Genomic DNA, 14,199 nt, shown 5'->3' with positions numbered 1-14,199 from the left:
TTAGCTATATGCAAGCTTGGCGTGCAAAGTGTTATGTCATTCTTCTGCTAAGAGGTGACCCGGAGAATCGTTTTCCATACTCCTGGTATATTGTTACAATTTGGAAAAAGGCTAATCCATGGACCGTAACGAAGATTGAGATGGATGAAAGGGCACGATTTGAGCATTTGTTTGTCACCATTGGTTGTGCGGTAAGAACATTTTCATTGGGTCTTTTATTGAAATTATATGCATAAATATACACTATTTTTATTTATACTCATTTTGTTAGTTCTTTTTCAATTTTTACAGATTCAATCGTTTGTGAATCACTTACGACGGTTAATTGTTATAGACGATGCTCATTTGAAAGGTCCTTACTTAGGTACCATGTTTTTGCGATTGGCATGGACGGGAACAATCAAATTTTGCCTATTGCTTACAAGGAGGTAAGACAAAGAGTGGGGAGTCTTGGACATCGTTTTTATCCAAGTTGAAAGAATGCATCAGTGAGCCAGAAAATTTGTGCATCATATCTGATTGGGCTTCTTCCATCAACATGGCGATTAGATCTGTATTTCCTACCATGAATCACAGGCTTTGTTGTCGATATATGTTGATCCTCTCTCTCATTGATTTGATGATAATCTCTTTTACTTTTTACAAAGTATTATTGTTTTTGTCTTTCAGTTCCAGCGATCATCACTGAGTCTATTAAGTGATCGCTGAGRCATGTATTGTAAATCCATCAGCGACAGTGATACTTCAAGAAGACAAAACTCACACCAAAGAACATTCAACAAAAGTCGAAGACTGAAACTGAAGATTAGAGACTAGCGCATTCATGATCTGAAGCGGCATTCGGTGATTACAACATGGTCAACATATGTGTGAAGACTGCCCAAGTCTCAGCGAATGCTGAAGAGACCTTTAGGGTTATTCCAGCATTCAGTGATCAAATGAAGCTTGTTGTGCAAGATTGTTTTGTCTTGTCCTTCCACACACAAAGGACAAACCCATACCCTTTCTAGAGTATAGTACAGTTGGAGTAGATTAGTTGACTCTACTACCCACCAACTCCATGAAATGATGTTTGCTCATGAATAGGGTTTTGTACTATTCATTGTAGCAAAAGACAAGTCTTTCTCTAAAGTCTTGACGCATGTTCAAACCCTACTGCATTGCATTAAATGTGCATTTAATGCAATGGGTATAAATAGATGTGTGTATGTTCATGCAGAGATACCTAACCTTAATCCTTACGAGTATACGTGAAAGAACACACACATCTAAGAACACTTATGCTTATCTTCAAACAACTTAGAATCCCTTTTCAAGTATTCTAAATAGTTCTTACCCAGAAAGAACTCATTTTCTTCTTAGTCTTAAACAACAAATCTTTTCTTTTTGCTAAGATCATTTGTGTGTAACTTAGATTGTTTAGATAGGTTATCTTTACCTTATCTTATTCCGCGTACAATCTTGTAAAATTTGTATTGATCATTCTTTATCAATATATATTTTAAATCTAAAAAGTTTACTGTGTTTGTATTCATCCCCCCTTCTACAAATTGTTTCTAAATATCTTGTAGACAAGTGGTATCAAGGCAGTGTTTTCTTTTCTTGTTGTTTAGTTGTTTTTCTGCATTTATTATCTCTTTCTCTGTAGATAATTTATTGCTTTCAAATGGTTTCACAAAACACAAACACACACTTTCATGATAATGGCTCTCTTTCCAAACCTTCCCGATTTATCCGAGACAACTTTAGTCTTTGGAAGAATCGAATGTCTCTCTTTCTGGAAGGTGTGGATCCTGAAATTCCACACTATAAAGAAACTGGACCATATGTTCAATATGCTATTTCTCTGGTTGTTTCTGAAACAGCTACGACTGTCGTGATTCCTAAACGACAGATTCCTAAGCTCTCTTATCAATGGAGTGATGAAGACAAGAAGAAGATAGCTATATAGACACTCGTGCTAGGCCTATAATAGCTATGTCTCTTCCTGACGAGGTTTTATCACTCTGTGATGAAGATGAGAACCTCGAAATCAATGTGGGACACTCTATGTTTTCAATATGAAGGAACTTCTCAGGTTCAAGAATCGAGGAATATTAACCTAGTAAGACAATACGAAAGCTTTCTCTGTGGAAAAACTGAGACATTGTCTGAAGTACACCAACAGTTTAATTGTCTTCTTATCGATTTAAGGACTATTGGCAGAGAATATCCAATTATGAAACTTTAACGAAGTTTCTGGAATGTTTACCTGAGTCTTGGGATACTTATGTCATATGTCTCAAGATGTCCAATGACATGTCCTCTCTCTCTCTCTCTTAGCACCTTATATGGGATACTGCTCAATCATGAGCAGTCTTGACAACTGAAAATGAATCTAATCAAGAATTCTAGAAATGAAGAGCTCTCTATTAGCTCTGATATTTGAAGATACTTCAACTGAACTCCCATCTTCTTCTTCTTCTTCTTCTTCTTCTTCTTCTTCTTCTTCTTTAGTTCTTCCTCCTGTTACTATCACTGAGTTAGATTCTACTAACTCTGAGGATCTATCAGAGTCTAATATTGCAGACTTTGTTGACTAAATCTTTTAGAAGATTCACCAGGAAAAGCAACTTCCGCAGATCTCCATCGCTGACCATCAAGGAAAAGCCAAAGTCAGATAATATTGACAATTCTTCAGCGATCTGCTACAATTGTCACCGCAAAGGTCACTTTACTGGTGAGTGCAGGTCTAAGAAGGTTGTGACGCCATCTTCAAAAACCCCATCCTTCTTCAGATCTAAAGATGACAAATACCTGAAGCTGAAGGAGAAGTACAAGAAGATGAAGAGTTCCCAGCGAAAGGCCAAAGGTCTTGTCGCTAAAGACCATTCTGGGTTGATTCCTCTGATGAATCATCGTTTGATGAGGAAGATACGGCCTATCTCTACTTATTGGCCAAGGATGTCAAAGAAGAAGCTTCTAAGACGTCAACTTCTAATGATCCCTCATCATCATCTCCTTCTCAGGTATGTCTTCTAAATGAACCTTCTTCTTCTTCCTCCTCTAGCCTATCAGCGTTAGATACGCTGACGGTAGACCTTTACAATGCCCTGAATGGCAAATCTAAAGCGAAAATGCTTAATCTTGATCTTCAAGAACAGTTGAAGATTTATCATTCAAAGATCAAAGAGTTGACTAAGATCGAAGAAGATCTTAAAGATCAGGTCATTGTGAACCAAACCATCACTATCAAATGCGAACAGGCTATCGTTGAGTGTGAGCAAGCAATTGCTGAACTCAAGGTTGAGAAGGCTACCATTGAAGGATGGTGCAAAGCCTCTGTCAAATCCTCTAAGATCATTAACGCTCAGATCCCTGCCAAGATAAAGACTGGTCTAGGTTTTTCCTATGATCAGGAAGACAGTGTCACTGACAGGTCCATGCTCAAGTATAGGCACCTTTGTCTCTTCTATTCTTGACACTTCTTCCTCTTAGTCTTCTCTTGCTGAGAATCATCAAGATGGAACTCCATTGAGTTCAGGTTGCAAAGACAAGGGTAAATCCATTGTTAGAGCACCTCTTCCTAAGAAGGCTAACAAGTCAAATAGATCTAAATCTATTCCTTCAGCTTGTGCACCTTCTTCTTCTTCTTCTTCTTCTTCTTCTTCTTCAGGGACCAAGAAATCTAAATCTAATCAGAAATCTAAGTCTCAGCTCAAGGTGAATGTCTCACCTAAGGACTCCAAACTCTCAAAAGTTTCTCCTAGAACTAATGAGAAGGGAATCCTTGGAGCCTGTCCCTCTTCTAATCTGGTACTTCCTGGCCCTAAAGCTACCTTCGGCTATAGGAAGTGTAAACACTGTGGTGAAACTACACACATTGCAGTAAGTGTCCCTCTGCCGCCAAGGATGGTCCCCCAGCCAAGGGCAAGAAAGTAGCTAAGGTGGAGAAATCAACCAAAGCAAAATCAACCACTAAGGCTGTTAAAACAACCAAGGTGAAGAAAACCACTGGAGCATCCTCTTCAAGCTTAGTGAAGACAACTACTAACACTAAGTCGTCAGCGTCAGTTGTTGTGATTCCTTCTACCACTAAATCCTCTTTGTCAGGCTCAATGAAGACACCTACTAACTCTATTCCAATAGCGTCAGAGGTTTTTTCCAATCCCACTGAATCTTCCTCAGGTTTAGTGAAGCCGTCTGCTGACGCTGGTTCTTCAGTTTCAGTAGATAAAGCCTCTAACATTGCTGGACCCAAATAGAATGGGTACCAAAAGCATTTTTAAACTGTTCCCTTGTGCAGGAAGTCAAAGGCATTTGGTATCTCAATAGTGGATGCTCAAGACACATGACCGAAGACAAATCCATGTTTATCGACTACAAGTAAGAAAGAGGTCCTTCTGTGACCTTTTGGGGGTAACATAAAAGGATATACCAAAGGCTTTGGTATATTAACCAATGGTGCAACCACATTCAGGCGTGTTGCATACGATGAAGCACAACCTCCTCAGCATCAGTTAGCTGTGTGATAAAGACTACACGATGAAGTTCTCCAAGAATTCATGCTTCTTCTATGACAAGGATGATAAGGTTGCCTTAATCGGTTCTCGTCTAGAGAATGTTTATATCATCAACATGGATTCTTCTCTCACTGAGAATATTTGTTTCCTCTCTAAAGCTTCGTCAGATATCAACTGCCTGTGGCACAAATGACTTTCTCACCTTTACTTCAAGACACTCAGCGAGTTGTCTAGAAATGATCTTGTCACTAGTCTTCCTCAACACTCATTTGCAAAGAAATTTCTTTGCTTAGCATGTGAGAAAGGAAAAAAAACAAGATCTAGCTTCAAGTCAAAGCAAATCTCTTTAGTGACATCGCCTCTTCAGCTACTGCACATGGATCTCTTTGGTCTAGTGAACGTGCAATCTATTGCTGGAAAGAATTATACACTCGTCATTGTTGATGAGTACTCCATGTACACTTGGGTCTTCTTTCTCAGATCCAAAAGTGAAGCACCTGAAGACATCATATCGTTTATCAAGAAGATAGAAGTACTTAACAATATTAAAGTAAGATCTATTAGAAGTGACCATGGTACTGAGTTCAAAAATAGTACTAAGGATAACTTCTTTGAGGACAAGAGAATTTCTCACAACTTTTCTTCAGTGAGAACTCCTCAGCAAAATGGGGTCCCTGAAAGAAGAAATCGAACAATCATTGAGGCTGCTCGATCAATGCTCAGCGAGTCCCATCTCCCTACTCATTTCTGGGCCGAAGTTGTTAACACAACTTGTTTCACTCAAAATCGGTCGCTGGTCGTTAAGAGGTTCAAGAAGACAGCTTATGAACTTTTCTATGGCAAAAATCCCTCTATCAGCTTTCTACATATATTTGGTTGCACGTGTTATATTCTCAACAACCGTGATCAACTAGGAAATTTTGATCCCAAAGCTAATGAAGGAATCTTTCTTGGATATTCTTCAGCGTCCAAAGCCTTCAGAGTATTCAACAAACGCCGATAGATAATATAAGAAACTATTATGTCACATTTGATGAATCTCAATCAGCTAATTCTAAACCCATCATAAATGATGACGAAGAATTAGAAAACTGAATGTTTTCTCATTTTGGACAACCTAAAGCTTCCTTCAGCTTTCCTCTCAACACTGAAGCCCCAGAAGCTGAAGATGATCCATTAATCATTCCAGTTGCAACTAATCACCCCAACGTGTCTTCTTCAGAGATCAATGTAGTGCCCATTAGCTGTGTTCCTTCTTCTACTTCAAACACTGATCAATCAGTGAATGAAACGTCTTCAGCATCTGAACCCGTATCATTCGTTGAACATGACGCTCCTTTAGCAAATGTTCCAATCATTGAAGAAACTGCACCTGAAGCCTCATCCTCTGTTACTGAACATCTATGCTTTGATGATAATCCTCTACCATCTCGCGATGGACTAAAGACCATCCTATTCATCAAATTCTTGGTGATCCAAGTGCAGGTATTCAGACTTGTCATGGTCTAGGTAATATTTGTCTCTTTGTCAAATTTCTTTCTTTAGTTTAGCCCAAGAAGATCAATGATGCTATTTCAGATCCTAGATGGGCCATTGCCATGCAAGAGAAGGTCATTGAGTATGATAAGAACAAAGTCTGGTATCTTGTCCCACGTTCATCTGACAAGACAGTGATAGGCACCAAATGGGTCTATCGCAACAAGCTAGGTGAAGAAGGTGTGGTAACCCGTAACAAGGCTCGACTTGTTGCTCAGGGTTATAGACAAGAAGAAGGGATCAATTATGATGAGACTTTTGTACCAGTGGCTAGACTCGAAGCAATTCGACTCTTTCTAGCCTTTATTGCCCATAGAGACTTCAAAGTCTACCAAATGGATGTAAAGAGCGCTTTCCTAAATGGAAAACTTCAAGAGGAAGTTTATGTTGAACAACCTCCAGGGTTTCTTGACCCTAAGTATCCAAACCAAATCTATCGTTTGGATAAAGCTCTTTATGGGTTAAAACAGGCTCCCCGTGCCTATATGATACCCTCTCCTCATTTCTCATCTCTGAGAAATTCGTTCGTGGAAAGATTGACCAGACCTTATTTCTTAGAAAAGTTAAAGGTCATGTCATTCTTGCTCAAATATATGTCAATGATATTATTTTTGGTTCCACTAATCCCTCTATATGTTTTCGATTCGCTGATCGCATGAAGAAAGAATACTAGATGAGTATGATGGGAGAACTAACCTTCTTTTTAGGTCTCCAGATCATGCAATCAGATAAAGGCATCTTTATCAATCAGAGTAAGTATGCCCGTGATATGCTGAAAAAGTTTGATCTCTCTAACAGCTCATCTATGAAGACTCCTATGGCTCCTCCACTCTCTCTCAACAAGGATCCAAATGGAAAACTTGTAAATGTAACTGTTTATAGAGAAATGATCGGCTCTCTGCTGTATATCACAGCTAGTCGACCAAATTTCATGTATTCTACTTGCTTATGTGCACGATATCAATCTGAACCTAAGAAATCCCATCTGATCGCTGTAAAACACATTTTTAGATACCTGAAAAGAACTCCTAACTTGGGTCTCTAGTACCCTAAGGGTTCAGGTTTGACATAATAGGTTATTCGGATAGTAATTTTGCAGGTTGCAAGATCGGTAGGAAAAGCATCACTGGAGGCTGTCAGCTTCTAGGTGCAAAGTTGGTGAGCTAGACAAGTAAGAAGCAAAACTGAGTGTCCACATCAACCGTTGAAGCTGAATATGTAGCCGCTGGAAGTTGTTGTGCCCAAGTCCTTTGGATGAAAAACCAGCTAAACGACTACGATCTTCAGTTCTCAAAGATCCTTATCTATTGTGATAGCACTAGTGCTATTGCAATTGGAAACAGCCATGTACTTGACTCCAAGACCAAACATATAGATATTAGATACCATTTTATCAAAGATCTTGTTATGAATGGTGATATTGAACTTCACTTTGTTCCCACTGATTACCAGCTCGCTGACCTTTTCACCAAGCCTCTTGATGAGACAAAATTTAACAATCTTGATCAGCGACATTCTTCAGCTATATGTATCAATCAGTATGTGAAATGATTCAGTCCCTATCTCTATCATTGAACTCTTAAGTAAATGTATTTATTCTCTTTAAGGTATGTATACTCGTTCTTCTTCTTTAAAACTTAAAACTATCACTGAAGCTGTTAGGACTGAAATTCAGTGTTAAATTGTATTCGTCTTGAAAGATAAATATTGTCTATAATTGTATAAAAGTCACCGTGTTTGACTTTTCATAGATTGTTTGACTTTGACTTTGTCTATATTGTTTGACCCTATATAAAGGGTATTTCCTTTGTAATTTTAGGAGGATTCTCAATTGTAATATCAGTTACGTAATAAGAGTTTGACCATATTTTGGGTGTTGACCTTTTCTCTCTATTCTCTCAAATGTTCTTACAAGATTTATATAGATCTGCCATTGTTGAACTGGAGCTTTAATGAAGATTGATTAAAGTGGGATCTACAATTGGTATCAAAGCAGGAGTGCATCGAAATCAAAGAGAAGAAATCAGGATCTGAATTTTTTTTCTCTGTGTTCTTCTTAATATTCTTCATGTTCTTCATTTTTCTTTAAGTTTGATCCAAAATATTTTAGAAAATTTTGTTTTCGTGTTAAAACCGTGATCAAAATGTGCGGAATTACTTTGTGAATCTTTGTTATTCACAAAGTTTTGAGATTTGATCTTTTTTTCTTCAAGTTTTAATCATTTTAGTGTTTTTAAAAGTTTTTCGTGTTCTTGATTTTTTTTAAAAACAGTGTTTTTGATTCATTTTTAGTTTTAAAATTTTGTTATTTTGTGTTTTTGTCCAGCCCAACCGGATTAGGCCCATCCGGTATAGATCAAAAGCCCAATAGTGTTATCCGCACACACAGTGAGCGGATTAGTGGTATGAAGCTTCACCTAAATCACTCTCTTTCATCCTACATGTGCGATTTAGAGTGTACATAAAGACTGATTCAGATACAAATTGAGCGGACAAGGGATTTTATCGTAGAAGACTTGAGCGGACTAGGCAGTATATAGATCACAGATTGATCGATTTAGAGATTAATCTTGAGCGATTTAGGTCACAACTTTATCGATTTAGAATACAGCTTGAGCGGTTTCCATTAAATCGCTCGGCAATTCATTTGTTTGGTGACCGGATCTTGCTAAACCATTTGATGATTTGTGCGATTAAGGGACTGTATCGCACACAACTTAAGCAATATAGTGTGTTCATTGCACACAGCTTAAGCGATTTAGATTGGTTCATTGCTCATCTTAACCGGAGATTTGTAAATCGCTCATCTTAACCGGAGATTGGTAAATCGCTCATCTTAACCGGAGATTGGTAAATTGCTCATCATACATCGCACAACTATCTCAGGTTATGAATGTTTCTAAATCGCTCAGTCTCCTGATTTCATCCTTCTCACACAGCTTCTTTGTATGCTAGTCGAATTGCTCAAAGAACAGCAACCAAGGATATCGCTCAATACTTGTGTGTAGTTCAAAGTCGATTACTATAAATCGAACACATGGGTTATTGTTCAATTTCTGTTTTGAGTATAAATCGAAGACTGACCACTGTTCAAATTTCACTTTAATTGCCGGTTGTTGTTCGATTGAGTTAGGAAGTTGGAGTTGATTGAGTTAGAGTAGTAACTGATTTTATCTTAGTCTGTTTCATCAAAGAAATCCTGTTTCATCAAGGAAATCCTGTTTCATCAAGGAAATCATAGGCTTTCTGTTTTATTAAGGAAATCACAAGCTATTTTTTATTTTTAACCAAAGCTAGACAACTCTGTCTTTATGCAAATGATGGGACTGATATTGTGAGATATGAAAGTCTTCTGTTCTAGTTGATTCAGACATTGATTTAACAGCCATAGCATAGTATCAGGGAAGTGGAGAATGGTTGGGATTTGGATGACTGTAACAGGAAAGAAGATTTTAAAGAATTATCATTTGGAATAGATTAAACTGTAGAATTCAATTCACCACTGGCCTCTAAAACAGGAAGTCCAATTTTTCAAAACAGTCCAAACCTTGATACATCAATCGCTTGTGATTCATGTGGTCTGTGGTATCATGCTATATGTGTTGGATTTGATCCGGAAGAGAGTTGCGAGAGTTCATGGCTGTGCCCAAGGTGTTCAGTTGATGAAACATTACAAAAATTGGAAGTGGGACCAAGCAACAACTATGGTCGAGAAAGTTTCAGCCTTGATCATTTAGCAAATGTTACTTTCCCCATGAACGTGTCTGTATTTGTGGCTGATGCAAGAGAGACAGCTGTTGTTGTTTCAATCATTGATGGAAATCAACAGACCAAAGTACCCAGTGAAAACATGTTGTCAAGCATAACTATGAGCAGGGACTTAAAATTGTTTTGAGGGACTGTTTTAATCTAAATCTCTTAGATCAAGACTTTTCTTTATAAAGCTTTGGTTGATTTAGTATTTTTGCCAATTTCAGGTTTTGAGCTCCAGAGGTAATTTGACTTGTTCAAATTTGAGAATGAAGAGTTAAAGAGCAAGTGGGAAACAGAGATGTTGGTGCTAGAGGAGGTCAAACATAAAGTAGAGAAGAAATTTCATGAGATCATTGAACAGAACAATCAGCTTGAGTTTTTTAAATCGCAGGCTGTAAATCTATTTCGTTTTGAACTCAAACTGTATAAGACTGTAAATCGTATTGAGTTTTTTTTTAATTTTGGATCATTTTTTTTCGTTTTTGTTCTGTGTTTAAACTGTTTGAGAATCTTTGAACTGTTTTCAGCTGCGTAAATTGTTTTTCATCAGTTTTAACTGTTTTGACCGTTTTTAACAGTATTTTAACTGCTTTCAACAGTTTTTGACTGTTTTTACTTATTTTAGACAGTTTTTCGTCGTTTTTCTAATTTCTCATCAGTTTTTGTGTTTTCTATTTGGTTTTGAGCTTAACTGTTTTTGATTTCTTTAAGCTGATTTCAACGCATTTGATCCTTTAAATCAATCTGTTTGAAAATGGCAGTTTCATTTGAGAGAGAGGATAAAGAATTGAGAGAGAGGATTGTTGAATTGGAAAAGAGAGTAGAGGACTATAAAGAAAAATATTTTTAATATGTTCGATAAAAATTTTGCTGATAAATTTTTTATCAAAGAGCTACAAAGTGAAAATAAAACCTTGAGAGAAAATTCTAAAAAGGTTTTATCTGATAAGACTAATGAGTTTGAGAGAACTTTGGACAAAGTAAGGAAAGAATGTGAAGAAGAGTTGAAGACTTGGATTGATGCTAATAAGAAGTTATTCAACAAACTTCAAGATTGGAAAAAGTGTGGAATTCTTCTGAGAAAGTTAATCCAAAGAGTGAGAACTTAACTGCAAAACTCAATAAATCTGACAGTGATTTATATGAGCTAAGAAATGAATTTGAAAAGGAGAAGAAAAGAGTTTATGAAAGAGAGAAAAAGTTTGATGTTGAACGCTTATCTTATGAGAATAAGATAAACTCTCTCGAGCTGAACGCAAAAATGTTGTTAAAGCAAATCTAGAATTTTGAACAACTGATCATCTTGGAACGTGCCAAGAATGATAAAGAAAAGAAAGACATCATAGAAGAGTGTCAGAGCCAAACTCAGAAATTTGCTCTAAAGCAGAAGGCTTTAGATGAAGAAAAGAAGCAATTTGCTCTTGAGAAGAGGAATACTACAAATAAACATACTGTTATTGCTAAAGAGCTTGTGGAAAAGAAAAAGTGGCTTGACATCGCTTCTGAGAATGAGAAAAGCAGCTCAGATGAAGAGATTAGAGAGTTAATAAATCAGACTAAGAAGTTTGAAATGCTTTAGAAGGAGTTAGAAGGTAAACTCCTGGATATTACAAAGAAATTGTTTGATTTGAAGACAGACCTTGAAACTGAGTTGAAGATGAGAACATAACTTAAACATAAGTTTGATTTAGTTACTGTTGAAAGAGACCAGCTTTTACAGAAAGTCAAAGACTTTTCTTATGCTCAAAGCTCAATTGGTTCTCCTTCTTAGTGTAAAACTAGCTTCTATGACTGTTCCAAATTGAACAGTTATTCAAGCAGCCCTAAATCAACTGTTTCTAAGAACTATTCTCGTTCTTCTAATCAATATTATCAAGGGTATGTTATCGGATCACCCAATGATTCTTCTAAGGTTAAAAGCATTTGGGTCAGTAAATCTGAATTTGTTTCATCATGTACCCCTGTTGTTACTAATCATCTTCCTTGTTTTGTAAGATCTACTACTGATTTGATTCATCTTAGCAAGAGAAAAATCATGTGCTCCACATGCAAATCAACAGATTTTGTGAACAAGAAGACATACAACAGATCGAGTACAGACAACAGAGATCAGAAGGACTGGAAAGGTAAAAAACAGGTATGATTATAATAGTTGGTATGGATCATATTTTGTATCTGATCATCCTGTTCAAAGTGCTAAAAAGAAAACATCTAATAGAAATAGATGGTTTGGAAGTTACAACATACCCCAACCCAATACTAACAAAATACAACCCAAATTCATTTGGGTACCAAAATCTATTTGATCTGATTTTGCAGGTGTCTCAAGTTTGCGCTGATCAGAATATCATTTCTTTGATACACTAATGCAGGGGAAGTTGTACATTGTCCAGCAAAGGTTTCTGAACAATTCAGTTTAGGACTCGTGCTTTACCGAGGTTTCTAAACACACAGTTTAGGACCCGTGCTAAACATGTTTTCTTTTCTTATTATTTTTTTAATTTTTGAGCTGAATCGAAACATTTCTATAATCTATTTTCTAGGGGGAGTCTCTAGAAGTTCAATAAATGTTTTCGGGAAGTGATTTTTTTTAAACGAGTACATTTTCTGAACAGTTATTTCCTAAGATTTTACTTGCGTAATTTCTCATCATACATGTTTCAGCTATTCTTCAAACTGTTATTATCACGTCTCTTATATAAATCATTTTCGGTGATAATACACTCGTTTGTATTCAAAGGTTGTTTTTCTATTTTTTTACCTTGACTGATATACACTTCATTTTTTTTAATCTAAATCTGTAAACTTGTTCTTACAGTTCTTCATTCTTTTCTCTCGCATACCGAATAATCTGATCATTGTCGCATCATTCTTTCATTAATTGGGCTTAAAAGCTAAATTTCTTGATCAATTATTATATGATCATTGCAATAATATTTTTGATCAACTGTTTGTGATCAACTGTGCATAATGCTAAACTTTAGGAGGGATTGAGTGCTTATCAGAAATACCTATATGGAATGTCAGAACCGACATACCTACCCAAGAGGACAACCATATCTTAGTGAGATCAAATACAAAAGGGTTTGTGTGCAGAGCTTAAAATGAAAAAAGAGAGGGGTAGTTGTTGTGAGCTAACAGATTTGACGAGAGTTGTGTCAGGATTAAAAGAATATATGAATCTTGTTCCAAACTTCTAAAATCCGGGCATACCACACAATCTATTAGTTCTCAATTCTTTCGAGACTAATATTGAAAAAGGCAAGACTCAGGCCAATTCTTGTCACAACCCCACCAACTACTCATTTATCTCTCAACAGATAAGTGTTTCAATAACACTTGGGGCACGTAGCTCATCATCTATCAATTTCTCATTCGGAGAAAGTTGATATTGAATCAGAAGGATATATGTTCCCCCCTTCAAGTCTTTTTGATCACTAATTGAGTCTGATAAATTTCTGTAGTCCACACGGTTTATCTTTTTGATCCTAAACAGAAGCATCTGTTGCTTTATCTTTCTACATTACACAGATTTTGCATTTTATATGTTATTTTGCCAAAAAAATTCATAGATATGCTATTATTAAGCTATCAATGATTGAATGGAAGGCCTGGTGAGATGAGCATCATAAAGTCTCATATATACAGTACATCCGTTGTACTGAGTATATCTGTTATACTCACAGACCAATCTTTTTATAAGATTGAAAACAATTTCATAGTTGAAATTGGATGTTACCTTCCCATTCCCTTAATCTGAAAAGATTAAACAAGTGGATTTGAAAAGATCTACTTACAATTTCATGAATTGACGGCTTTCACGAGAAATTTCATTCATTCTTGTGTATGATGTCATTATTCTCATTTCATCATAAGGGGGAGTATGTAATGAATGAAATGTTCAATTCCGAACATAATAAGGGGAATTTGTTGTAAAAATCAAGGGGGAGTAACATCAAAATTGGCAAAAGACTCAAAAGGAGTGCGACTAGAGATGATTACAAAAGATTATTCCGATGCTACAATGTCTGAGAGTTGTTGAATTTGAAGATCTATTTTACAACAGTTTCCTGAAGATCAATTCTGAAGATTGTTATTATTTCTGATCTATATTGTCAAAAGAGAATATCGTCGCGGTTCTACATTCGAGGGAAGAATGTTAGAAGATCTTTCTCAAATAATGATCATCTGAAGTTTCAAGTTGGAGATTGCTTTGAAGAAGTCATAGAGTGCTTAAAGCTTCAAAGTTCAAACGAGACTCAAAGCACGAAAATTCTTTCAAGTCTGAATACAAAGGGGGAGAATGTTAAGACTGAAATTTAGTGTTAAATTGTATTCGTCTTGAAAGATAAATATTGTCTATAATTGTATAAAAGTCACCGTGTTTGACTTTTCATAGATTGTTTGA

Source organism: Cynara cardunculus, assembly GCF_001531365.2.
Source record: "Cynara cardunculus var. scolymus isolate 2C chromosome LG 1, CcrdV1, whole genome shotgun sequence".
Taxonomy (NCBI): Eukaryota; Viridiplantae; Streptophyta; class Magnoliopsida; order Asterales; family Asteraceae; genus Cynara; species Cynara cardunculus.
Note: the sequence above shows the minus strand (reverse complement) of the source record.